Source organism: Armigeres subalbatus, chromosome 1 (genome assembly GCF_024139115.2).
Source record: "Armigeres subalbatus isolate Guangzhou_Male chromosome 1, GZ_Asu_2, whole genome shotgun sequence".
NCBI classification, from domain to species: Eukaryota; Metazoa; Arthropoda; class Insecta; order Diptera; family Culicidae; genus Armigeres; species Armigeres subalbatus.
This window is the reverse complement of record NC_085139.1, coordinates 318164457-318191513: the sequence shown is the minus strand read 5'-3', so window position 1 is coordinate 318191513 and position 27057 is coordinate 318164457. Positions and strand designations below refer to the sequence as shown.

The 27057-nt window shown below is 39.7% G+C and overlaps 1 protein-coding gene across 1 annotated transcript in view; it reads left to right on the top strand.

The window, feature by feature from the left end:
* The window catches only part of LOC134207978 (mitochondrial cardiolipin hydrolase), a 417308-nt gene that overhangs the window by 188105 nt on the left and 202146 nt on the right, over positions 1–27057 (top strand). Inside the window, exon 3 of the mRNA XM_062684082.1 lies at positions 6297–6342. The gene's annotated coding sequence lies outside the window, so the exon portion shown is untranslated. The remainder of the gene's footprint in view (positions 1–6296; positions 6343–27057) is intronic.

Genomic DNA, 27057 nt, shown 5'->3' with positions numbered 1-27057 from the left:
CCCACGGCATATTTCCTATCGAGTGTGAATCATCAATAACATACACCAAATAGACAATTTCGGATTTATGTTATTTCTATTGCTAAAAAACCCTGATTAATCCTCCTAACGGCGATTATGCCTTAACGTCCATCATAAAATGTATTGAGAAAATCACATTAGAAAGGTCAAAAAAGCACTTTAAGGGAATAGATCGTATTTTTTATATAATTGTTCATGTCTATTAAAATTGAAGAAATAAAAATCAAATGCGATTGCGTCTAATTTTCTATAGTTTTTAAGTTTCTAATGGAAACAATTGATGAAATAGCTGCTATATTCTGTTCTTATAGATGAGAATTGTGAGATACAAAACCGAAGAGTTCATCTTGGTAAGTAGGCCTTGACCAGGTTAGACGATTTTTCTGCGCTTGTCATTTTTTTCTCTCTACTTTAAGCTTAGAATCGCTGTGTAGATACGGTAGCAGCTTTTGCAGTCCTGCTATTGAGGATTTTGAAGATTTGAATTACTGTGTGGATGCGGCAGGAGTTGGTGTCTGGTGGCTGAAGTTTCGAAGTTTGGAGATTTTAAGTATCACTTTTCTTATTATTTCTTTTTTTTTTTTATATTTTATATTTTTATTGTTCATTATTTTGTTGGTTTTGAGCCTCCCCTTCAATTCTCCGTGATGAAGACTGATGGGGGTGATACAAACTCTGGGAATGATAATGATCCATCTACTGCTCAATCTCATAAACCATTTCGAATCAAAATGTATCCCTCGACTTTTTCTGGCCCATTTGTTGTTTATTTCCGAAAAAGGAAAAACCTATAAATGTTTTATTGATTTCTTCTGAAGTGTATAAATTATATAAATCAGTTAAAGAAATCAAAAAAATTTCCCTTGACAAATTGAGAGTTGTGTTTGGTTCTCGCAATGATGCCAATGATTTATTGAATTCAAAATTATTTTTTAATTTATACCGAGTATACGCTCCATGCGACTCATGTGAAATCAACGGAATTATTTATGATGAATTTTTAGATTGTTCAGATGCTATCAATCACGGCTCAGGTATTTTTAAAAATAAATCTATTAAAGCGGTTAAGATATTAGATTGCACTCGTTTGTCAAAATTAAGATACTCTGACAAAGAAACTAAATATGAGCACTCTAATTGTATAAAAGTAACATTTGCTGGATCTATTCTTCCCGATTTTGTTCTTATTGATAATGTTATTTTTAATGTTAGACTTTATTTCCCAAAACTTATGCATTGTAATCGTTGTCTTCTTTTTGGGCATACATCACATTTTTGCTCCAACAAACCGAAATGTTCTAAATGCGGTGATGTTCATAATTCGTCTGATTGCGAGAAACAATCTGATGTTTGCATTTATTGTAGAAAAATTCATCATTCATTCAAAGATTGTTCAGTTTTCATTTCCAACCAACAAAAATTTAATCAACAATTAAAAAATAAAAATCGATTGTCCTATTCAGAAGTAATTAAATCTTCTGACAATTTTATCTCTTTGAATACATTTGAGCCATTATTAAAATTTGAAGGTGAGAATGTAAATGAAATCAATAATAATTTTGTTTATAAACCTCCTAGCAAAGAAAAAGAAATCATAGTTCACCCAAAAGACAAGATTACAGTTGCGATCCTCAACCCTGAACATCTTATGATAATAATTTCCCTCATCTTGTTCCTCCTTCTAATTCTATTCCTAATTCTCAAAATAATATTCACAATTCTTTTAAAAGTAATTACGATCGAACTAATTCTAATGCTAATCTTCATAGTAATGAATGTAACGATAATTCTGTTTTGAGTATTTTGGAAGATTTAATAGAGCTTTTAGGACTTAGTGATTTTTGGAAAAATATCATTAAGAAATGTCTTCTTGAAAAAATAAATTCATTTTGGCCCCTCATTAGTTCTTTCTTTTCATCTTAATGGCTACTAACAATAATAAATTGAACATTTTACAATGGAATTGTCATAGTATTATTCATAAAAACGATAGATTAAAAGCTTTAATACATAATAATAATATAGATATAATTTGTATTAATGAAACATGGCTAGTTCAGGAGAAATCTTTTTGTATTCCTTCATTCAATATTATTCGAAAAGATCGTGATGTTCCATATGGAGGAGTTTTATTTGGCATTCGTAATAATATTGAGTTTAAATATTTAGATATTTCATTAAATTCACAAATTGAATACATTGCAATTTCAATTAATCATTATGGTTTGACGTTTTCAATTATTTGTTTGTATATTCCTCCTAGAGCAAACTTTTCTATTTCTCATTTAAAATATTTATTGGCTGAAATTCCTCCTCCTTTTTATATACTTGGTGATTTTAATGCTCACAATCCTGCTTGGGGTAGTGACAAAACTGATGGTAGAGGTTCATTGATTATGGATTTAATCGATGAACTAAATTTGAATATTCTTAATGACGGCTCATTTACTAGAATTGCTGTTCCCCCTGATCGTCATTCATGTATAGATCTATCGCTTTGTTCTACTTCATTATCCATGAACTCTTTTGGAAAATCATTGATGACCCAAATGGTAGTGATCATTTACCAATAATAATATCAATTTTAATAAAACTCATAAAGTGGTATCTGAAGAGATTATTGTTCCTGATTTAACTGTAAATGTTGATTGGAATAAATTTTCTGATTTAATATCTCATTCATTAACTAACTTTGACAATTCAATTTCACCCCTTCAAAATTATAATATGTTTTTAAAAATATTGATCCAATGTTTACAAAAGAGTCAAACTAAAAAAAATCTTTCGACTTCCCCAAAGAAAAAAAATCCTACGTTTTGGTGGGATGACGATTGCTTCGCCGCTCTGGAAAATCAGTCGTTTGCTTTTAAAAAATTTCGTCAACTAGGATCTAGAGAGTTCTATTTTCTATATTGCAAAGCAGAAGCACAATTCACTAGAATAACGAAATTCAAAAAAAAAATTATTGGAAAAATTTCATACAAAATCTCGACAATGATACCTCTTTATCCACATTGTGGTCTGTTGCACGTAATTTAAGAAACTATAATTCTTCATCTCAACCTATCTTGGAATATACAGAGGATTGGGTTGACCAATTTGCTTCTAAAATTTGTCCTGATTTTGTTCCTTCTTGTTTAGGCTTTAGAAATAATCAAAAATTCAATTATTTTCCAGAACTCAATGCAGAATTTTCTGTTGAAGAAATGGACTTGGCATTATCAGTCACCAAGAATACTGCTGCTGGATTAGATAATATAAAATTCATTATATTACAAAAATTACCTTTTGACGGGAAATTGCATCTACTTTCTTTATATAATTCTTTCTTATTCCAAAATATTATTCCTCTAGAATGGCGCTTCATTAAAGTAGTTAATATTCTTAAGCCTGGTAAAGATCCATCGTTAGTTGATAGTCGTAGACCTATTAGTTTGTTATCATGTATACGTAAACTTATGGAAAGAATGATTTTGAACCGTTTAGAACTGTTGGCTGAAATAAATCAAATTTATTCGCCTACTCAATATGGCTTCCGGAAAGGTCGCGGTACTCGTGATTGTATTGCGCTTTTATCTTCGCAAATACAATTGTCTTTTAATAAAAAAACAAGATGTTGTTGCTACGTTCCTTGATGTTTCTGGTGCGTATGACTCTGTTATAATTGATCTGCTATTTAATAAATTGCATGATCTTCATTTACCTTTTATTATTTCCAATTTTTTGTACAATTTATTTTCGTTCAAAATAATGCATTTCTATCATAATGGTTCTTCCAAATTGATTAGTTATAGTTATTTTGGTCTTCCACAAGGATCTTGTTTAAGTCCATTTTTATAATTTATTTACTAGTGATATTGCTTCCATTATTCCTAATGGTTGTTATTTAATTCAATTTGCTGATGATAATGCTTTATTTATAAGCGGAAGCAGTAGAGAAATCATTCGTCATTTCATGCAATGTTGTTTGGATAATATTGATATTTGGGCACATAACAATGGTTTTAAATTTTCTATTGAGAAAACGAAATTCATTTTATTTTCTCGTAAACATTCTTTAATTAATATCCAACTATATTTAAATGGTCATGAAATAGAACAAGTTTTGACTTATAAATATCTTGGCATCTGGTTTGATAAAAAATTGACGTGGAATACTCATATTAAATATATTCAGACAATTTGTTTGAAACGAATTAATTTCCTTCGTACAATTACTGGTACTTGGTGGGGTGCTCATCCCTCTGATTTAATAACACTTTATAAAACTATTACTTGCTCAGTTATGGAATGTGGTAGTTTTGCTTTTGGAAATGTTGTTCAAACATTTTTTTTTCCAAACTTGAGAAAATACAATTCCGAAGTTTAAGAATTTGTTTAAAACTAATGAATTCCACTCATACCAAATCAATAGAGGTTTTAGCTGGTGTTATTCCTCTTAAAATTCGTTTTGATGAGTTGAATTGTAAATTTTTGCTAAATTGTATGGCCAATAATCATCCAATAATTTGTACATTGAAGTCTTTACTTGAAATAAATCCCACTAGTAAAATTCTGTGTTCATTTATTTATTGTTCCGCTGAAAACATTGTTCCAATTTCTTGTGATGATTTTTATAAATTAAGTATAAATGTTCATTCATATCGTCCATATGTAGATTTATCTTTATTTGAAGAACTGAAGTATATTCCTAATCATCTTTATTCAAAATTTGCTAATTCATTATTCGAACGGAGATTCATTGGGGTCAATTCTGACCAATTTTATTTTACAGATGGTTCTTTAATTAGAAATACTGCTGGATTTGGTGTATATAATAATCATTTAGCTCATTTTTATAAGTTAAAATCACCTTGTTCTGTGTTCATAGCTGAGTTGAATGCTTTGTATTTTGCATGTTGTTTGATTAAAAATCTCGAGCCGAACATATTTTTTATTTTTTCTGATAGCTTAAGTTGCTTACATGCTTTAGATTCAATGAATTTCAGCTTCAAAATTAATCGTACTATTTTGAAGCTCAAAGAATTACTATTAAATTTATATTCCAAAGGTTTTGTTATTAAATTTGTGTGGATTCCCGCTCATTGCAATATTTATGGCAACGAACAAGCTGATGCGTTGGCAAATTTAGGCGTTTTTCGTGGAATTATTTTCAATCGGGATATATTTCCGGATGAATATTTTTCCAAACTAAAGAAAAAATCGATAAATAACTGGCAAATTTCATGGAATTTTAGTGATAAAGGACGTTATTGCCATTCCATTTGTCTTAAGGTAAATCATTTTCCTTGGTTTAAAAATTTGCCTGTTGGACGAAATTTCATTTGCATATTTTCACGACTTATGTCTAACCATTATATATGCAATAGTCATTTATATCGTATCAATATGAATGACACTAATCTTTGTGATTGTGGAATAGCATATGAAGACATTGATCACATAGTTCTTGTTTGTTCCCGATATGTTTTACCTAGGAAAAAATTCATTGATAACATTACTAACTTAGGCTATTCTGTTCCAACTTCCATTCGCGACGTCCTTGCTCATAGAAATATAATGATAATGAAACATATATTAGTTTTTTCAGTGATATTTTTTATAATATTTGATACTCTTTTGTTTCCCTTGTTCTTATTTTATTTCAGATTTTTGATCTAAAGGAACCCCCTTCGTTTCTCGTCCTGGTGTGATTTGGCTCCGATATGGATTTCTTCCGGATGAGCCGTTCATTATATATATATATTTTTATTCATTGTAATGATTATTTATAACGTTTTTTGAAAAGATGAAGAGGTTTTGTGCCTTTTTGAGAAAGAATTCGAAAGGAATTCACTCAAAGGGGCTTTTCCCTCTTCCTAATTTTTTGTTAAAATAAATAATAAATAAATAAATAAATAAAACCGCAGAGTTTCCCATATAGGGGAACTGCTCCTTGAATTCATACCATGTACCCAAATCAATACCATTCGAAAACAAAGAATTGGTGCGCTATTTGTTTTGTTTCTCATTTTTGTGATTTTTTTCAGCAGTGAGCACGTCGGAAAACAACAAAACACGACACAAATTAAGCCTAAATCGCCTGTTTTGCGAATGTTATTGATATAGGAGCATGTTATTAATAATGGAACAGATACCCTATATTATTTTCGTGGAAGTCGGGAAATGGATCCACATTTATTCATAATTTTTATCTACTTAACTTTATATAGAACCTTTTTGTGATATTTCAGTATACCCATTTCTAATAAACATTTTACTTTCGTTTTTTGCAGATAAACCCCAAACTTCTATATCTGACTTTTAAAGTTACCAGACAAGGTAAGTCAAAAATTACTCAATATCGTCAGCCAAGGATGTTAACGATCATTCAGTAATTTGCGTTCGATCATTTAGTAGTTTGTCAATAACACATTCCAGAAGCTGAATTTCAAAATATGTTGTATGGTGGACTTCTAGTACGAAGGTTTTTCTACAACTTTGCCTAATGGTTCGTTATTAGAATTCAACTAATAACGGAGTTAGAGCGCTAGTTGCTGTAACTTAAACTAAATGATTGGAATTTTGTTATCATTTAGTCTAAGTTACTGAAACTATAGCTATCCGTTACTAGTGGAATTCAAACAACGAACCATGATGTAGAGTTGTAGAAAAACCTTTTCACTAGAAGTCCACCATACAACATATTTTGAAATTCAGCTTCTGGAATGTGTTGTTGACAAACTACTAAATGATAGAACGCAAATTACTGAATGATCGTTAACATCCTTGTCGTCAGCTCTAGAAGTTTGCATCGCTGCCGAAATGTTTCAAATGCGGTACAAATTTGTTCGGTGGCTGCGTGATCAGCGTGTCATTTTTTTCCATCCGCGTGAATAGTCTTCTGTAACTCCAGAGGAAATTTTGATCCCTTTTTTTATTGCCGTGAATGTTGATACAAGATCAGTTCTACAGTCTACACTCGTCAAGACTAAGGAGGAGTCAGTAGGACTCCCATAAAGAAATTCCAGAAGGAAAAGGAACCGCGCGGGCTCCCAAAAGTGAATGGAAGGGAGCGGTCCAGAAGTGCTCCACAAAAGACCAACCTTGGGATCTTCCGAGACGTAGAATTTTATAACAAAATTATTTATTAACTGTAGGAAGAAATCTAATTGAAATTATTATTTATTATAAAATAAATAAAGCTACAAAATTTAGTGGAAACTCAAATCACTTCCGGTGCCTGTTCGCTTCCCGTGGTGGATCATACTCCCAGTAGGGATGATAAAGTTTGAGTAGAGAAATTTGTATCCCATGGTCCATTCCTTTTCAATCCTTATCTCCAAATGCTCAGTTTGGGTATGGAAAGGATGCCTAAGACAGATGCTTGGCTCTTTCTTATCTTCAGCGTGTTCCTCCAACTATTGAAGCACGGACTTCCAAATGAATTTCACAAATCAGCATAGACTGGGAAGGAATCAAGTCTGAACGATGATCAACTTTAATGATCAACCAAAACGAATGCCTTAGTAGGCTCACTTCCATGAATGGATAATAGCAGAGTCAATTGTTTGATTTTCTTTTAGATTAAAAACATACGAACCCAAGCGGAAACCGCAGGGTGGCCACCGAACCGGGAAAAACGGGAAAAGCGGGAAAAAGACGGGAAATTGATGTCACCGGGAAAAAAAGCGGGAAAAACCGGGAATTCAGAACATGAACCGGGAAAAAATAAATTTTGGACAACTTACATTCAAAATTCTTCAAAGTTTTTAATGAAGTTGATAAAAAGGGAAATATTTACTCTTTAATTTTCATTATTCAATCGCATTCTAACTGAGTTATCTGGTTTTAGTACATAATGTGTGAGGTAAAAAAATAGATCATTTTGATTCCAATTTCGAGTAATCGGCTTTTTGACTGACTTGAGATATTTTATACGTATGCGTACATTTGTTGTAGGATATCCTATGTATGTACTTCTGTTATTTGTATGAAATTTCCAATTGCACAGAATTCGAAAAAAAATGAGTATGGTAAATAATATATATTTTAACAGAGTTGTTTGGAATTATATTTAAAAATTCTACAAATCATTGAAAATGGTAGATTTTTAAATCTTCGTGAATATGTCTGTAATATTTTAAAGAGTAAAATATCTTTAGTCTAGTATTTTTTTCGCAACTAGCATTAGCATTGAGCAATTCGCACAAATTCGTAGGAGGTACAAGCCAAATTCTCCACACAAACAATGACAGTTCTTTATGGGTTTTTACAGTAGAGATTCGGAGCCGGAAGTCGCATGTCCTGCGCGCGTGCTCCTAGGTTCATTACCATACCGCCACCGTTGTCTGCCATATCGCCATTCAGGTGCTCTTCGTAGTGCTGCCGCCACCTTTGGATCACCTCGCGCTCGTTTGTAAGAAGGTTCCCGTTAGTGTCCTTACACATATCGGGCTGTGGCACGTGGCCCTTACGTGAACGGTTCAACTTCTCATAGAACTTTCGTGCGTTATTAGCGCGGTACAGTTCCTCCGTGTCTTCACGGTCTCGATCTTCCTGCTGGCGCTTTTTCCTCCGGAAAATCGAGTTTTGTCTGTTCCGTGCCCGTTTGTATCGTGCCTCGTTCACCCTCGTGCGGTGTTGCAGCAATCTCGCTCATGCTGCATTCTTCTCCTCAACTAACTGCTCACATTCGCCGTCATACCAGTCGTTTCTCTGATCCGGAGCCACCGTGCCTAGTGCAGCGGTTGCGGTGCTTCCAATGGCGGATCGAATATCTCTCCAGCCATCTTCAAGAGATGCTGCGCCTAGCTGCTCTTCCGTTGGGAGTGCCACTTCCAGCTGCTGCGCGTAGTCTTGGAATAGCCTACCGTCTTGTAGCCGCCCAATGTTTAGCCGCGGCGGACGACTCCGACGCGTGTTGATCACCGTCGAGAGTTTTGAGTGCAAGCATACTGCAACGAGGTAGTGGTCGGATTCAATATTCGCACTGCGGTAAGTGCGTACGTTCGTGATGTCGGAGAAGAATTTACCGTCGATTAGAACGTGGTCGATTTGGTTTTCCGTTACTTGATTAGGTGATTTCCATGTGGCCTTGTGGATATTCTTGCGGGGGAAGAAAGTGCTTCGGACTACCATTCCACGGGAGGCTGCAAAGTTTATGCATCGTTGGCCGTTGTCGTTCGATACGGTATGCAGACTATCCGGTCCGATGACCGGTCTATACATTTCCTCCCTTCCTACCTGAGCGTTCATGTCACTGATGACGATTTTGACGTCCCGCAGTGGGCATCCATCGTATGTCTGCTCCAGCTGCGCATAGAACGCTTCTTTCTCGTCGTCGGATCTCCCTTCGTGTGGGCAGTGCACGTTGATGATGCTATAGTTGAAGAAACGGCCTTTTATCCTCAGCTTGCACATCCTTGCGTTGATTGGCTGCCACCCAATCACGCGTTGGCGCATCTTTCCCAGCACTATGAAGCCGGTTCCCAGCTCGTTGGTGGTGCCACAGCTTTGGTAGAAGGTAGTCGCTCGATGCCCGCTTTTCCACACTTTCTGTCCTGTCCAGCAGATTTCCTGCAGCGCAACGACATCGAAGTTGCGGGGATGTAATTCATCGTAGATTATCCTGTCGCAACCTGCGAAGCCTAGCGACTTGCAGTTCCATGTTCCAAGCTTCCAATCGTGATCCTTTATTATGCCTAGGTCGTTGCCGATTGTATCGAGTCGTATTATCTTCTATGTCGTTCGTAATAGTTGTTTTTAAAGGCGGCTTATTGGGCCTGCGCAAACCTCCTGTCTCGTCGGAGGGCCGTCGTGTCAGGGCTGTTTAGCGTCCCACCTAACACCAGGACTTGGGCTTGTGCGCTTTGAGCGGCGCACGGTCGCTTTGGCGGAGCCTACTTGCGGATACATGCAGCTTTTTATAGAGGTTTAACGGGGCCCACTGTCAAACCCCACCACATCCTAGGCAGGCGCCACAACTCGCAGATGGCCTGGGGAGGGATCGTCAAGCCCTTGGACATAGTCCCTGCTGCCCCCACTTCGCCACTCTATGAGTCATAATATCACTGATGTAAAAAAGGAATTGTTTAAAAACACACCGAATAAGTGATGGAAAATCGATCTATAATCGAAAATCACTCATACTTTGATGGAAGCGATACAAATATTCACAATAAGCGATACAAGCGACACAATAATATTAGCGTTCTACGTGTAGTAAGACATCCCTTATAATAGTTCAGAATAATAAAAATTGCTTTCTGTACATATAATCCGGCCTTAGCCTGAGTGAATAAATAATTCTGCAGGGATTAGACAATAAGATTGAGATAGACAAATCAGCATGAGTCTGCTTGCAATAATCCGATTTTGATAAAACCGGGACCATCGGCGGACGCAGAAACTCTAACAACTTTCTGCTGTCATTTTAAATCGTAGACCAGTTCACAGGCACCGGGGATATTCCGGGATTTTCGAGGGTATGTTAAAAATGAATTTCTGCAATGCAAGATGATGATTATAGAAACATTTTCAGGATTATAGTATCCACTGTCATTTTTACAGCAGATCTGCAGCCAGCATTGTCCAGCAAATGATATCTAGTTTCTGGGAAAAGCATAAAACATAAAACAACAAACATAAAACAGCAACGTTATGCTTATTTGAATTACAACAAAGTTTTGCCAATCTCAACCTTTTTGTCAAACCCTTGTTATCAAAGCACAAGCGGACTCTTGTTCCAAGACAATATAAACGTTTAATCAGTGTCAACAGAGTTTTCCGTTTCAGTCAAGGATTGAAAATCATGTTTACAAAAGTTCTCACCGCAAAGAAGTGGTATAGGAGAAGGACATACTGTGAATAACTTTAAAGAAACAAAACAATCCATTCTGTTTCCTGAAGCTGACAAAGACCTAGAATGACAAGGACCGCTAAATCTGTTCAAATTGACACGAATTAGTGTGACAACTTACAGCAAAATAAAGTCTCGCACAAGCTGGTGATAAAAATCATACGTATCCAACCGCATTAACTTTAACTTTTCCCATATTTGAAATATTATTATTATAGCTTTATTAAAAAGGTTTTTCCGAAGACTGGTTTGTCTTTTAAATATTAGAAATAATTTTTGGGTCCTTTTCGTGATTTGGCTGAAAAATGCCGGAGATATTGCTAAATCAAATCCGGAACCCGAAAACCTTAAGTGTGATTTTTTTAGCACTGCAGGAAGGTTAATCACCGTATCTACTCTGCTCAACATTTGCATTTTGGTTGATTTTGTAAATCGTTTGTCAATCATCCCCACAAACTCAATCATTTCCAGCTCATCACAGATAAGCAAAATAGTAAAGCTTATATTACTATTGTGGGATTAGATGAAGTAAATTGAGCTTTCTGAACGATTCACAGGCAAGTGTTAGAAATATGCGATCATGGGCAGTACTTTTGTTAGCTAATTTAGAAAAGGTTATTCAGGTTATTCAGAAAATAGTTTTTGAGATTCGATACCATTGTTTATATCGCTACTGAAAATAATATTTAAACGAAATTCTATACACTAGACTGAAAGTAATTTAACTGCAATGCCTTTCAACTGCAATGCCTTTCAACTGCAATACGATAGTTGCAACAATTTTGTATTCATCGGATCGCCAAACTTCAAAATGATATGAAACTCAATGACAGCAACATTGCGTTGCCCATTCAACGTTTAAAGTAAGCTTTGACATCTAAAATGAGTTGCCGTTTACCGAACAGATAGCAAACTACTGGTCACTTTTACTAAATGATATACCAATTAAAGAACGAATGTCAGTTTACGAAGTATCTGAATACACAAAACACTTATTTACATCACATTTAAAAAATTACCAAATCTTCGTAGAAACGGTGGTCAAACGATCTAGCTGAGTAGAGGCAATTGTGATATTGAAAACCCGTAACAACAACAAAAGATGGCCTGTGTGACCCCTCTCTAGTGTTCACAACAGAGAAGATTATGTGGTTATTTTTTTTTGTTCGACGAACGTGCTGCAAATTGCGCCCATCGGATTTCCCTTCGAAGATGTTAGTCCTTATTGCATCTGTCGTCACAAAGATTATCTGTGCCCTTTACCACCACCGGGGGATATAGGCTTTCCTCCTTCGGGTGGCGGCGCGTAATTAGGAGAAATTAAAGAAAGTGAAGGGTTAGTATGAACAGAACACACACACAGGGAGCACACCCTTCCCATTCCGAGATAAGCCCCGAATTAACATATGTTGGAAAGAGCTAAGGTGAATGTGTATTTTTGGCTTGCAGCGTAGTACAACAGCCGTTCTATTATTGTCAAATGTCATTTATCATTTGTGCGTGCATTTCTGAAGTTTCCTTTCGCTCCGCTGACTTCCACACTGGAAGAACTCAACAGGGTTCAGCTTTTTTTCTCCTCTGTTTGTTCTCATCGGTGCTCTTCGAGGAAGCATGATTCAGGCCAACTTGGCCACTTGAAAGAAGAAACAATTTGACAGCGCAGGCGACGGTCGGTCAAAAGATCGAGTTTCGTCCCGTGCCAAACAAAAAAACAAGAAGTTAATGATGACTAACGATTTGAAAATGAGTTTTCAAACACACGAATGAATGTCGGCATTTCCCGTTCGCTTATTTCCTTCTGTAGTCGAAGTTTTCCGACGATGCGGATGATGATAATGATGTTGGAATGAAGACATGAGTGACAAAAGCCACAGATGATATTTTTCTCAACGGCTTCAGCCGTTATCCCCGATCAGTAGAAAAACCGTCCTCTTTTAGAATGTCTAATGCGATTGATGAAAAAAAAAATCTAATGTCATTCACTTCACACTACATCGCTCTCCTGCAAAGCCAAGTTGGCCGGTCACACCGCGAGAACCAACTTCAAACGGCCGGCTATTGGCGTGGTGGTGGTGGCGCTAAATGATGTTTTGACACCACCGCCGAGCCTACCGACCAACAACCACCACCAACTGCGCGGGCAATGAGTTGAAAACAGTTACCCCCTGCCGCAACGAGGTCAATTCTCGGAAGCCGTGAACGGTCCTTAAGAAGCATGAAAGGATATGATTATCCAATTTCGTTCGAAAGGTTGTGATTATACAATTTTGTGGAACAAACCATCTGTTGGAGGAACGGCAGTTCTATTTGTATTTCTCTGTGCGGGCAAGGCTACCGTGAACATGCGTTTTCATTTTTCCTATTCCTTAATTTTCCGGAGCGAAGTTAATACTTACGTCATCGATTTTTTCGATGGACAACTGAACCTTCATATAAAAAATTTACGAGGGGTTACTGATCCTGGACCTCATCTCCTCGTAGCTCCTATATCCATCCCATGAAAAAACAAGATAAAAGGAATTTGATTTGTTTTTCATTATTGTGATTTTTTAGCAGTGCTCAGAAATGGTATAAAAAACTGCCTTATAAAATATGAGTCATAATATCACTGATGTAAAAAAGGAATTAGCTTAGCTTAGACTGACTGTACATATCAATGGTTGCTACTCCGTGATTGATCAGAGCTGGTGCGAATTGCACTTCGATCCAAGTGAATAGCGGTTAGGATTGACCATCTATTCTCGAAGTGCACGTTCCAGCAGCTCTCAAAAATTGATCAATAACGGCGCCGGCCAAGTCCTTACAGTCAGTTGGGAAAGTGAGGGAATGTTAGTGTGTGATTATTGTTGCTACTAGAGACCGAGAATACCTCTGCATCTCCACAATAACCACGGGAAGGAAGTTGTGTTAGTTGGGTGGGGTAATCAGAAACATAGATCGGGATTCACCATGGAAAGTGATGTGACCTATGCAACTTCTATTTTACTAATTAATAAGGATATTTTTATATGGAATATAGTATTTGCATTTCTTATCTGATGTCTTAGAATAGGTGTTCAATTGTTTATCCATCGCGAAAATAAACAATCAATCGCTCAAAGTGAGTGATTATTCATTTGAATTTGTACTAAAACGCCAATCTCAGGTCATTAGCAAAGATGCATTGCAACGTGACTTTTTACCGACCTGTGTAATTAGGAAAACATTACTAGCTATAAATGGTTACAAATTTGGCACTCTTTAAAGAGCATCTTATTACTTGTTTCAAATAATGAGTACGACATGTTTTACTATATTCAAATAATGAAAATTCTCTGTTTATTAATGATTTAATGTAATTTTTGGCTGAAATGCAGTTTAAAGCCTGTCCACGTTAAATTTCGGACTCTTAGATAATGTTCAATTGATCTATCGCCATTTCATCAATTTGGACGAGAGCTAAAACCTGTTGAAGGTGTATAGCAAAGAGATGGAGCTGTCATGGAAATGGATCGTCCCAGTGGTTTTTAAAAAAATTCTAAAAACGCATAAAAACGCAAAACAAATAAATAAAATTTCATCCAACTTTTTCCATTCTTCTTTTTTTCACTTCGACACAAAATTGATCATAAAAACATTTCAAACAATTTTGATGAAAGTTGGAAAGTGCTCAATTTGATTGTGCTTCATATAGCTACCGTGTGGAGCATAAGGCTTAATAAATGGAGAGCAATAGCTGCAACACATTCTGCATTAGATGCAGACTAATAAATTTCGAACGAACTATGTGAATGGCCACTACACCGTTGGCTCTATTTTGGCTGAGAAGAGAAGAATTAAATGTTATAGAAGAATGTTATAGAAGAACTGTAGAGATGAATAGGAGCAACTGGAACTCTGGCAAATTGGTTCCAGAAGACGATGCACAAAATAAATCACCGTTTCCTGTTTCCAGAATCATTCTACATGAGTGAAAAAGCAGGAATTTGAGAAAGAAAAAAATATAGGGAAGATAATGAAGATACTTAACAAACTCGTTATTCCGATGATTTTCACTCTATAGCGATGTACTCCTCCGAATTGATCTTGAGAACGCCATCTTCGCCATATTGAATTATGAGTAGTTATCGAGTAAGCTATCAAGCCGGAATTTTTTTTATAATCTTCGTAGCTGAAATTGGAAAGAAAAAAAAAATGACAGCACAAGAGAAAAATCCGCCCATCCTGGTCAAGGCCTACTTCGCCACTCTTATTTATTTATTATCAGACTAAGGCCGGAGTGGCCTGTGCTGCACATAAAAGTCTTCTCCATTCAGCTCGATCCATGGCTGCACTTCGCCAACCACGCAGTCTGCGGAGGGTCCGTAAATCGTCCTCCACCTGATCGATCCACCTTGCCCGCTGTGCACCTCGCCTTCTTGTTCCCGTCGGATCGTTGTCGAGAACCATTTTCACCGGATTACTGTCCGACATTCTGGCTACGTGCCCGGCCCACCGCAGTCGTCCGATTTTCGCGGTGTGAACGATGGATGGTTCTCCCAACAGCTGATGCAACTCGTGGTTCATTCGCCTCCTCCACGTACCGTCCGCCATCTGCACCCCACCATAGATGGTACGCAACACTTTCCTTTCATAAACTCCCAGTGCGCGTTGGTCATCCACGAGCATCGTCCAGGTCTCTTGTCCGTAGAGAACTACCGGTCTTATGAGCGTTTTGTAGATTGTCAGTTTGGTACGGCGGCGAACTCTATTCGATCGGAGCGTCTTGCGGAGTCCAAAGTACGTACGATTTCCAGCCACTATGCGCCTCCGATTTCGTCACCACCGATAGAAACTCGTGGTGGGTGGCTCACATTGACCTCTCTTGAGCCTCTTCCTATCATGTACTTCGTCTTCGACGTGTTGATGACTAGTCCAATCCGTTTAGCTTCGCTTTTCAGTCTGATGTAGGTTTCCTCCATCCTCTCAAAGTTACGTGCCATGATATCACTGTCGTCGGCGAAACCAAATAACTGGACGGACTTCGTGAAAATCGTACCACTCGTGACAATCCCTGCCCTTCGTATTACTCCCTCCAAAGCGATGTTGAATAGCAGACACGAGAGACCATCACCTTGCCGTAACCCTCTACGCGTTTCGAAGGGACTCGAGAATGCCCCTGAAACTCGAACTACGCACATCACCCGATCCATCGTCGCTTTGATCAACCGTATCAGTTTATCCGGAAATCCGTTTTCGTGCATTAGCTGCCATAGCTGGTCCCGATCGATATTATCATATGCGGCTTTGAAGTCGATAAATAGATGATGTGTGGGCACGTTGTATTCGCGGCATTTCTGCAATACCTGACGTATGGCGAACACATGGTCAGTGGTAGAGCGTTCACCCATAAATCCCGCCTGGTACTGCCCCACGAACTCTCTTGAAATTGGTGTTAGTCGGCGGCATAAAATTTGGGAGAGTACCTTGTAGGCGGCGTTCAGCAATGTGATTGCGCGGTAGTTGTTACAATCCAGCTTATCGCCCTTTTTGTAGATGGGACACACGACACCTTCCATCCACTCCTGCGGCAGAACCTCATCCTCCCAAACCTTGGTAATCACCCAGTGCAACGCTCTAGCCAGTCCCTCACCACCGTGTTTAAACAGCTCTCCTGGTAGTTGGTCAACTTCAGGGGCTTTGTTGTTTTTCAGCCGGCCGATCTCCTCCTGGATTTCCTGGAGATTCGGAGCCGGAAGTCGCATGTCCTGCGCGCGTTCCCCCAGGTCCATCACCATACCGCCATCTTCGTCTGCCACATCGCCATTCAGGTGCTCTTCGTAGTGCTGTCGCCACCTTTGGATCACCTCACGCTCGTTTGTAAGAAGGTTCCCGTTTATGTCCTTACACATATCAGGCTGCGACACGTGGCCCTTGCGTGAACGGTTCAACTTCTCATAGAACTGTCGTGTGTTATTAGTGCGGTACAGTTGTTCCGTCTCTTCACGGTCTCGATCTTCCTGCTGACGCTTTTTCCTCCGGAAAATCGAGTTTTGTCTGTTCCGCGCCTGTTTATATCGTGCCTCGTTCGCCCTCGTGCGGTGTTGCAGCAATCTTGCCCATGCTGCATTCTTCTCTTCCACTAACTGCTCACATTCGCGGTCCTACCAGTCGTTTCTCTGATCCGGGGGCACCGTGCCAAGTGCAGCGGTTGCGGTGCTACCAATGGCGGATCGAATATCTCTCCAGCCATATTCAAGAGAAGCTGCGCCTAGCTGCTCTTCTGTTGGGAGTGCCACTTCCAGCTGCTGCTCGTATTCTTGGGCTAGTCTACCGTCTTGTAGCCGCCCAATATTAAGCCGCGGCGTCCGACTGCGACTCGTGTTGTACACCGTCGAGAGTTTTGAGCGCAGGCATACTGCAACGAGGTAGTGGTCGGATTCAATATTCGCACTGCGGTAAGTGCGGACGTTCGTGATGTCGGAGAAGAATTTACCGTCGATTAGAACGTGGTCGATTTGGTTTTCCGTTTCTTGGTTAGGTGATCTCCATGTGGCCTTGTGGATATTTTTGCGGGGAAAGAAGGTGCTTCGGACTACCATTCCGCGGGAGGCTGCGAAGTTTATGCATCGTTGGCCGTTGTCATTCGATACGGTGAACAGACTATCCGGTACGATGACCGGTCTATACATTTCCTCCCTTCCTACCTGCGCGTTCATGTCACCGATGACGATTTTGACGTCCCGCAGTGGGCATCCATCGTATGTCTGCTCCAGCTGTGCGTAGAACGCTTCTTTCTCGTCGTCGGGTCTCCTTTCGTGTGGGCAGTGCACGTTGGTAATGCTATGAAGAAACGGCCTTTAATCCTCAGCTTGCACATCCTTGCGTTGATTGGCTGCCACCCAATCACGCGTTGGCGCATCTTTCCCAGCACTATGAAGCCGGTTCCCAGCTCGTTGGTGGTGCCACAGCTTTGGTAGAAGGTAGTCGCTCGATGCCCGCTTTTCCACACTTTCTGTCCTGTCCAGCAGATTTCCTGCAGCGCTACGACATCGAAGTTGCGGGGATGTAATTCATCGTAGATTATCCTGTCGCAACCTGCGAAGCCTAGCGACTTGCAGTTCCATGTTCCAAGCTTCCAATCGTGATCCTTTATTCGTCGCCTAGGTCTATGCCGATTATATCGAGTCGCATTATCTCTTATATTGTTCTTAATTATTGGTTTTTCAGGCGGCTTATTGGGCCTGCGCAAACCTCCTATCTCGCCGGAGGGCCGTCGTGTCAGGGCTGTTTAGCATCCCACCTAACACCAGGACTTGGGCTTGTGCGCTTTGAGCGGCACACGGTCGCTTTGGCGGAGCCTTCTTGCGGATACATGCAGCTTTTTATAGAGGTTTAACAGGGCCCACTATCAAGGCTTGCCCAAGGGTAAGGTCAACGGAATCAGCGTCAAACAGAAGGATAACCAGATTAGGGCAGCAACCGTACGAACCGCCAATGGGGTACTCGAACGTCCGGTAGCCAAGCTGGCTGTACTGGATGTACGGCGCGAAGAACTGTAAGCCGATCAGAGGATCGTCGTACCCGGGGGAAGTGTCGAGTACAGCCCTGCCGTACCTGCGCACCTTCCAATCCAACTCTTCTATACACAGGTAAGGTACACAACCTGCTCCCCACGTACGTTGAAGAGCAGACCGATTGTTCCCAGAAGAGAAAAGAACAACAACTACCATTCCCACGTTCATTTGCTGAATTAAATCAGTTCCTAAATATTGAATTATATTAAAGCGTTTCTAGAGTGAACTCAACCCAATTATTACTGTGAACCTAATTGGTAAATTGTGCTAAAATATCTATAAAACTATGCTATTCTAATAACAGAAAATTTGCAGTATTCTCTACAATCTAGTGAACTAATAATAACCTACAATTTGTTTACATCCTAAATCTACATGCGAAGATAAATTTCATAGCCTAAATATTAAATAAATACTTAAATCTAGATTGTGTGATGCATACACACACAATTTCTAATCCTACTCATGCTCAGGGGTTTACAATTCTTTTCTCACGTAACAGAAGTTTTATGCTGGAATTTTGAAAATCTATCGTACTTAATGGAGAGCACTATAAAAATTTCTCAAAACTATGTGGTTTCCGTTGGAAGAAAGCGTACTAGTTGAATAATTGATACAACTCAACAGCTTAATATGGACCTGAAGCATCTCTGAGGTAATTCGATCTAGACGAAAACTATGATAAAACTAAAAAAAAATAGTTCCTACTCTAAGGTAGGGTAAATTTGGTAAAGCCAAATATCGCAAAATACCATCGCAACAGGAGACATTATTTTGAAAAAATAGTTTATTATACGCTAAAACGCCAGTATTAACGGGCTTGGTGGTCATATGGCTACCGCCTCTGCCTCATACGCAGGAGGTCGTGGGTTCAATCCCAGGCCCGTTCCATTCCTCCTACTTTGTATCTTTTCATATATTTCTCATGTTCTAGCAATCGCTAGAACTGGAAATGGGCTTTCATACCGTTTCCATCTTCTATCCCTATACCTAAAACGTGATTAGTTCTAGCAGGTAACTGTTAGAATTCGAAATGAGCCAAAAAGCTCGTTTCGGCATCCAATTAGAATATACTCCACCCCCTTTCATTACTATCACATTGGCAACCCGTTAACCAAGACGAACCTCTGCCGTAAAAACCTAACCCCAGATTCCAATAACATTCCGCTGGATCTCGTGGCGAGTGCAGAGGTGTTCTCGGCTTGCAGTGGGCGAGTGCCTGCATCATCAATTCCTTCCCATCCCCGATGACCGTGAGAACGTGGCCAGCGCCGTTATCGACCATCCAAAATATTAGAGCTCTCGGACTGTGCACTTTGAGGTTGGAGAGCAAATCCCATTCTTCCATCCATTGGTTCCCTGTGCAATTGCGATTGTTCTGGTCGATCACGAAGTAGCAACTACGAAATGCACGGTCATCATGCTCATGCTATACGCTAAAACGCCAGTATTAGGAATATGAGTCATGTTCGGGATTTGAGCAATGAAAATTGTTGGATTCATGGTTTGCTCACTGAAAAGCAATGTTTTTAATCAAGGTTACACACATCCACCTGTTTAACCAAACAACATTTTCGGTAAAATGATCTTTCTGCCAAACGACCATTTAAGCCAAAAAACCTGTTTTGGCCAATCGACTTTTTCGGCCAAATGGCCAGTCGGACGAACGACATTTTTGATCGTATGTCCATTTCGGCTAGATGGGTTTTATCCTAAAGGTTTGTTGTTGGTTCTGTTTTCGTCTCGTCTCGTTTCTTCTGCTTGTCGTTTATGAAACTGTCAGTCTGGGTCGCACCTATCTCTTTCTTTCTCATGATTCTCCTTGTGGCTGTCAGTGCGGAATTTTCAATGTTGGCTACGGAACGAGCTGTGGTGGAGGTATACAAGTGTCAAACCCGTGGTGGCGGCTGGACGAAAGGCTTCCGATTTCGATTAATGACGACGTACGGGGCCGCACTCTCGGAAATGATCCACGGGAATTGGCTTAAGGATCTTACCTTCGACGGTTGATTGACGACCGGCGAGATTCGCTTTTTGACTCTCTTTACAGGCGGTACCTTTTTGTACGTTTCACTTATTAACGATATATTCGCGGAATTCAAAAAATACGTCCTAATGACGTCTGCTACGTTCACTGCTAATTTAAAAAACTTTATTTAAACAGACACATTCACTCCAATCACATTTTACCTATTATTCAAAACTAGCCAAACTCAATTTAAAATACTTAAAAACTTCGTAGTCTACTCGCAAACACTTCTACTCACCAGCCGTTCACTTAGCGAAATGATCGAGTTCTTGTCTGAATTTCATAACCAAACTTATCCTTTGAAAAGTCGTCAATTATTTTTAATTTGCGCCAAATAAATTTGAAATGGCGTTACCATTCAATTAATCCCAAATAATTTAAATTTGTGATTTTACTTAAAAAGAGAAAAACGTCATATAATTTATTTGGCTTTGACTTAATTTAAAATGGATCGACAAAACGTAGAACGTGACAAGGCAATGTTGGATGGATTCTTTCTTTAAAGTAGGCGTTTGGCAGGGTTAAGACATTGGTGGATGTGATCTCTTCTTCAAAAAAAGGCGCTTGCCCGGATTAAGGAAATTGTCGAGTAGCGGACTGTATCGGGGTAGGTACGAAGTGGAATACGGAGATCCTTCTTAAATAAAACACTTAGCTTAATTTTAACACTAGATTTACTGCTCCATTTTTTAACAAAGATTTGGTAACATTAATAACGATTATAAATTGCTCCCGATCGCGACGGACGCTGAATGCTAACTGATCGCACACAAAGCCTTTTCTCCCAGCTTCATGCGCGCTAAAAATTCTCCTTTCTGCAAAGCTCCCACATCCGTGCTGCCAAACAAATCGAAGTAAGCGGGTCATACATAGCTCAAACAACAACAGTCAAAAGTGAAAAATTCTTCGAGCTGTCAGGACGCAGCCCGAACAGAAATGATGGATGTGATTCCTTCTTTGAAATTCAGCGTTTGCTCAGAATAAAGCAATGGTGGAATAAGGGATCAACTTACTTGATGGTGAGCGTTTTCCCTGAATTAGGAACTAGTGGATGTGATCGCTTGCCTGGATTAAGATAATGGCAATTAAGGTAATGGTGATGTGCCTTCTTTGAAAATAGGAGTTTGTTCAGAAAAAGGCAATGTTGGATGTGATTCATTCTTTGGATTGAGGCAATGGTGGATTTGATCCCTTTTTGAAAAGATGGTATTTGTCCGGCATCAAGCAACGGGAATCGCGATTCTTTTTTTGGAAGTGGCCGTTTGCCTGGAAGAAGTCAATGATGAATGCGATCTCTTCCTCGGAAGTAGTATGTCTTCCATCAGTCTAAATTTATCGAAACGTATCCTCGATCTACTTTATCTATGTGAAAAAATACATCGATTAACCCTTTCTCTTTCACAGCTCCAAATTATGCCAAATGTCCATTATGCCAAATGGCGTTATGCCAATTGACTTGCCCCAGACCCTTTAGTGTAAACATTGTACTTGTCCTTCGCGAAGTCATAACGCTCGTTGCCTCGCTTCTAGCACCTCCATCAGGTTGGACTGCCCAAAGTAGTACTAATCTGCGATTTTGGTGTACACACCTTGTTCTCGGATCGTAACTCCTGTTGACCTCTCTGATTATCAACAGTCTGCTGGCTGTTACATCAGCCGAATCTCCCCACTGTTGCTGAATCTTCCCACTTCTTGCGAAAAGAATCGCCTCAAGTGCTCTTTTGTTGTTTTTGTGTTTGTATCCATGATAAAAGGGTCTTTCATACGAGCCGTTATCTCAACCTGTTGTAGATAGAAGGGGGAAAAGAAAAAAGTCTAGATAAAAAAAAACTTCTGTCTTCTGTCGTTGTGTTGCTAATCCCTCAAAAGTTATAGTTTAAACTTTTACATGTTCTTTTTGTAATACACATAAAAGCTCCATAACATTCCGTGCCGATAGTTCGAACGAGCCAGACGTGTGTGCTGTGTCTCATCGCGGATTGTGTTCGGTAGTGAAAAGGCTATTGTGTTGTGCTCCTACCTACGGATCCAAGGCGATCGCTGTCGGCGAGTGAAGTAGCTGCTTCTGGCGACGCCAGTGAAGCAGGCTATTGTTACTGCTGCTACCTACAGCAGCAGGGGCAGATAAGTGGCAAAACTTTTATTGTTCTCCTTCTGTTTGATACTGAGTGGGACGTCTTAGAATTAATCAAATTAGTTTTTTTAAGTTTTTTTTCTAATTTGCTATTAGTTTTAAGTTAGTATAAGCAAAATTATCCTTCCACCTTGCGGGGTGAGAATGGAGGCGGAGACTGGAGAAGGCAGTGTGCCTGCTAAAGATGGAGGGCGCACTCGATTGTACCATGCGGCTTCGCCTGGGCCTTGGGTTGTTTACTTTCGGCAGAAAGTAAAAAGTCTAGATTTTCTCGGCATTAAACGAGATTTGACGCGTCGTTTTCCGAAGCTTGATTTTAGCCAGATCAACAGGAACAAACTACGCATCACCGCACCTACATACCAGGTGGCGAATGAAATTGCTGGCGACAGGGCGTACAATGTTGAATACATGGTTTATGTCCCCTCGCGGGAGGTCGAAATTGAAGGTGTGATCAACGCAGCGAGCCTGACTTGCAAGGATGTACTTGCGGGAAAAGGCCGCCTAAAGAATGCAATGGAGTCTACCGTGGATATTCTGGACTGCAAGGAATTGCATTCAGCAGCCACGGTAGATGGAAAGAAGGTATATTCCAAGTCAGGTTCGCTTCGGGTGACGTTCGCCGGTTCGATGCTCCCAAAATATGTTGATATTGAGAACATGCTATTTCCGGTGCGTCTTTTTGTGCCAAGGGTATTTAATTGTACCAATTGCAAACAACTTGGTCACACTGCCGAGTTTTGTGACAACAAACCACGTTGTGGCAAATGTTCTGAAAGGCATCGGGAGGAGTCCTGCCAGCAACAGGCAACAAAATGTGCTTATTGTGGTTTGAATCCTCCCCATGGTTTGCAGGAATGCCCGGTGTACAAAAAGCGCACTCAAAAAGTGAAACGCTCGTTGATACAGCGCTCAAAGCAGTCGTATGCGGAAATGGTTAAGTCGCAAGACACATCCGCCTCAGCCACTGCATCGACTGCTATTTCAGCCACCGTTCGTGTAAGTGATTATTATGATTCCATATCCATTGATGAATTGGACTCTGACGCAGCCGATATGGATGATCCTGCGGAGGTACACGTGCCCGAAAAGAGGAAGCAACCGTCTTCCCGGGATCGCGCCGCAAGAGAACAAAAATCATCCATAAAAGCTTGGCAAAATCTGAAGGTAATGGGGTTTATTTAAAATCCCGAAGCAACCTGTCCCTACTGCTTCTTTTGATCCTAGTTGCAGTAAGACATTCCTGCCATTGTTAAAATCCGATGTTTCGAAGAAACATCCGGCTAGGAGAATCAACGAAAGAAAAAAGTAATTCGCACTTCTAGTAAAAGTATTCCGTCCAAGCGAGGATTGATCTCCTTTAAGGACCTTGTGGACCGTTTTTGAATTTATTTAATATTCCGAATTCATTGAGGCCTATCATTGACCTTTTTATACCAACAGTGGAAAGTTATCTGAAGCAATTGACTGTTTCATGGCCCTTCTTGCAGGAATTGTATCTTTCGATGGATAATACGGCCAATACCCAAGATACAATCACTGTGCTGCAGTGGAACTGTCATAGTCTGAAAAATAAATTAGACGTGTTCAAGTTTTTGATTCGCAATTCCGATTGCGATGTATTTGCACTCTGTGAAACATGGCTTTCTTCTGAAGATGAAATCAACTTCCACGATTTTAATATTATTCGCCAAGATCGGAATGATCATTATGGTGGCGTTCTTTTGGGGATAAAAAAATGCTACTCCTTCTACAGAATTCCCATTCCGACTGTTCCTGGCTTAGAAATCGTCGCATGCCAAGTAAATGTGAAGAATAAAGATCTTTGCATAGCTTCAGTGTACATTCCTCCAAATGTCTCTATTAATCGTCGACATTTTTGGAGCGCAGTCTCCCTCCTATCATCTCCAGTATTGATATTGGGTGATATGAACGCACATGGTATTGGATGGGGCGAAACGTATGACGATTATAGAGCGCCTATTTTCTATGATTTGTGTGACGATTTCAATTTGAATATTTTGAACACTGGTGAAGTAACTCGAATAGGACCAAATGGTCAACAAAGCCGTATTGATCTGTCTTTATGTTCAAATTCACTATCATTAGATTGCACGTGGAAGGTAATTCAAGATCCCCATGGTAGTGACCATATGCCGATAGTCACCACAATTAAGAGTGGCTATCAACAATCTGAGCCAGTTAATGTTCCTTTCGATCTCACGAAGAACATTGACTGGCAAAAATTTGCATCGGCGGTAGAAATTGGTATTGAATCAACTGATACTCTTCCACCTTTGGATGAATATCGATTCCTTATTGAGTTGATTCAAAAAAGCGCACTAGAAGCTCAGAAACGACGCGTTCCAAGTACATCTGTCATAAGAAGACCAGCCACTCCTGGATGGGATGATGAATGTACTAAGTTGTATTCTGAGAAATCTGATGCCTTCAAGGCCTTCCGTAAACACGGAAGGTCAGAGCTTTTTGAAGAGTATTTGAGGCTCGAAAGAAAACTCAAAAATCTTCTCAAGGCAAAAAAACGTAGCTACTGGCGACGATTTGTCGAGGGACTATCACGAGAAACCTCAATGACAACACTTTGGAAAACGGCTCGCAACATGCGGAACCGCATTTCCACCAATGAGAGTGAAGAATACTCCAATCGATGGATATTCAACTTCGCAAAAAAGGTTTGCCCAGATTCCGTACCAGCAGAACCGCTATTTCGAGAATCAGTCACTGATCCCGGTTCTTTGGGTGGACCATTCACAATGCTGGAACTTTCTATGTCTCTTCTTTCATCGAATAACTCTGCTCCGGGATGCGATAACATCAAATTCAATCTTCTTAAAAACCTCCCAGATATCGCAAAAAGACGATTACTTGACCTGTACAACTGTTTCATAAAGTACAACATTGTGCCACCTGAATGGCGACAGGTCAAAGTAATAGCTATTCAAAAGCCTGGGAAACCAGCGTCTAATCACAATTCATACCGACCGATTGCCATGCTATCATGCATGAGAAAGTTATTAGAGAAAATGATCCTTTCAAGAGTCGACCATTGGGTCGAACAAAATGCATTACTCTCAAATACTCAGTTTGGTTTTCGAAAAGGTAAAGGAACAAACGATTGTCTAGCGTTGCTCTCTTCAGATATTCAGCTGGCCTTTGCGCACAAGGAGCAATTGGCTTCAGTATTCTTGGATATTAAAGGCGCTTTTGATTCAGTTTCCATAGAAGTACTGTCAGACAATCTGCACAGTAGTGGATTACCCGTTATTTTGAACAATTTCTTGTATAATTTGTTGTCAGAAAAACAAATGAACTTCACACTCGGCACTCTGACAACTTCCAGAAATAGCTACATGGGCCTTCCCCAAGGATCATGTTTAAGTCCCTTGCTTTATAATTTCTATGTAAAAGATATTGACAATTGTTTGGAAGGACAATGCACGCTCAGACAACTTGCAGATGATGCCGTGGTCTCTCTAAGAGGTCCATGTGCAGCTGTCTTGCAAGGACCATTGCAAAGTACCCTGGATAATCTGACTGTTTGGGCCAGACATTTAGGGATCGAGTTTTCACCGCAAAAACTCAGTTGGTTGTGTTCACTAGGAAGCGGTACCCAGCTCAACTGAAACTCAAGCTGTTGAATGATGAATTCAATCAATCTTTATCTTCTAAATACCTTGGGGTCGTGTTTGATTCCAAATGTACCTGGAAACTCCACATTGAGTATTTGAGAGAGAAATGCCGAAAAAGGGTTCATTTTCTACGTTCTATCTCCGGAACATGGTGGGGTGCTCACCCGGAAGACCTCATCAAACTCTATAGAACGACTATTCTCTCTGTTTTAGAGTATGGCTCTTTCTGCTTCCTCTCAGCAGCTGATTGCCACCTGATCAAATTGGAACGAATTCAGTATCGTTGTTTGCGTATTGCCCTTGGCTGCATGCATTCAACGCATAACATGAGCCTGGAGGTGCTTGCTGGAGTCACTCCTTTAAAGCACCGTTACTGGGAGCTCTCACTTAGAATACTCGTCAAATGTGGAACAAGTAACACACTTGTTCTAGATAACTTCGATAATATGCTTGAACTAACTTGTCGTTCAAGATTCCTTAGAGTCTATCTCAACTACATTTCTTCAGATCTTTGTCTTCCGTGTTATAATCCACCTCGAGTTCACTTCACCAACGACAGTTCCTCAATTGAATACGATCTGTCCATGAAACATGCTATTCAAGGAATACCAGATCATCTTCGAAATATTTCTATTCCCTCCATTTTTTCTGAAAAATATGAACATGTCAATTGCAACAGCAGATATTTCACTGATGGTTCTCGCATTAACGGATCCACTGGCTTCGGTGTTTTCAACGTAAATTCAACCACCTTTCGAAAACTTCAGGAACCGTGTTCGGTTTATGTTGCTGAGCTGGCAGCAATTAACTTCGCTTTGGGGATAATTTCCAATCAGCCCGTAGACCAT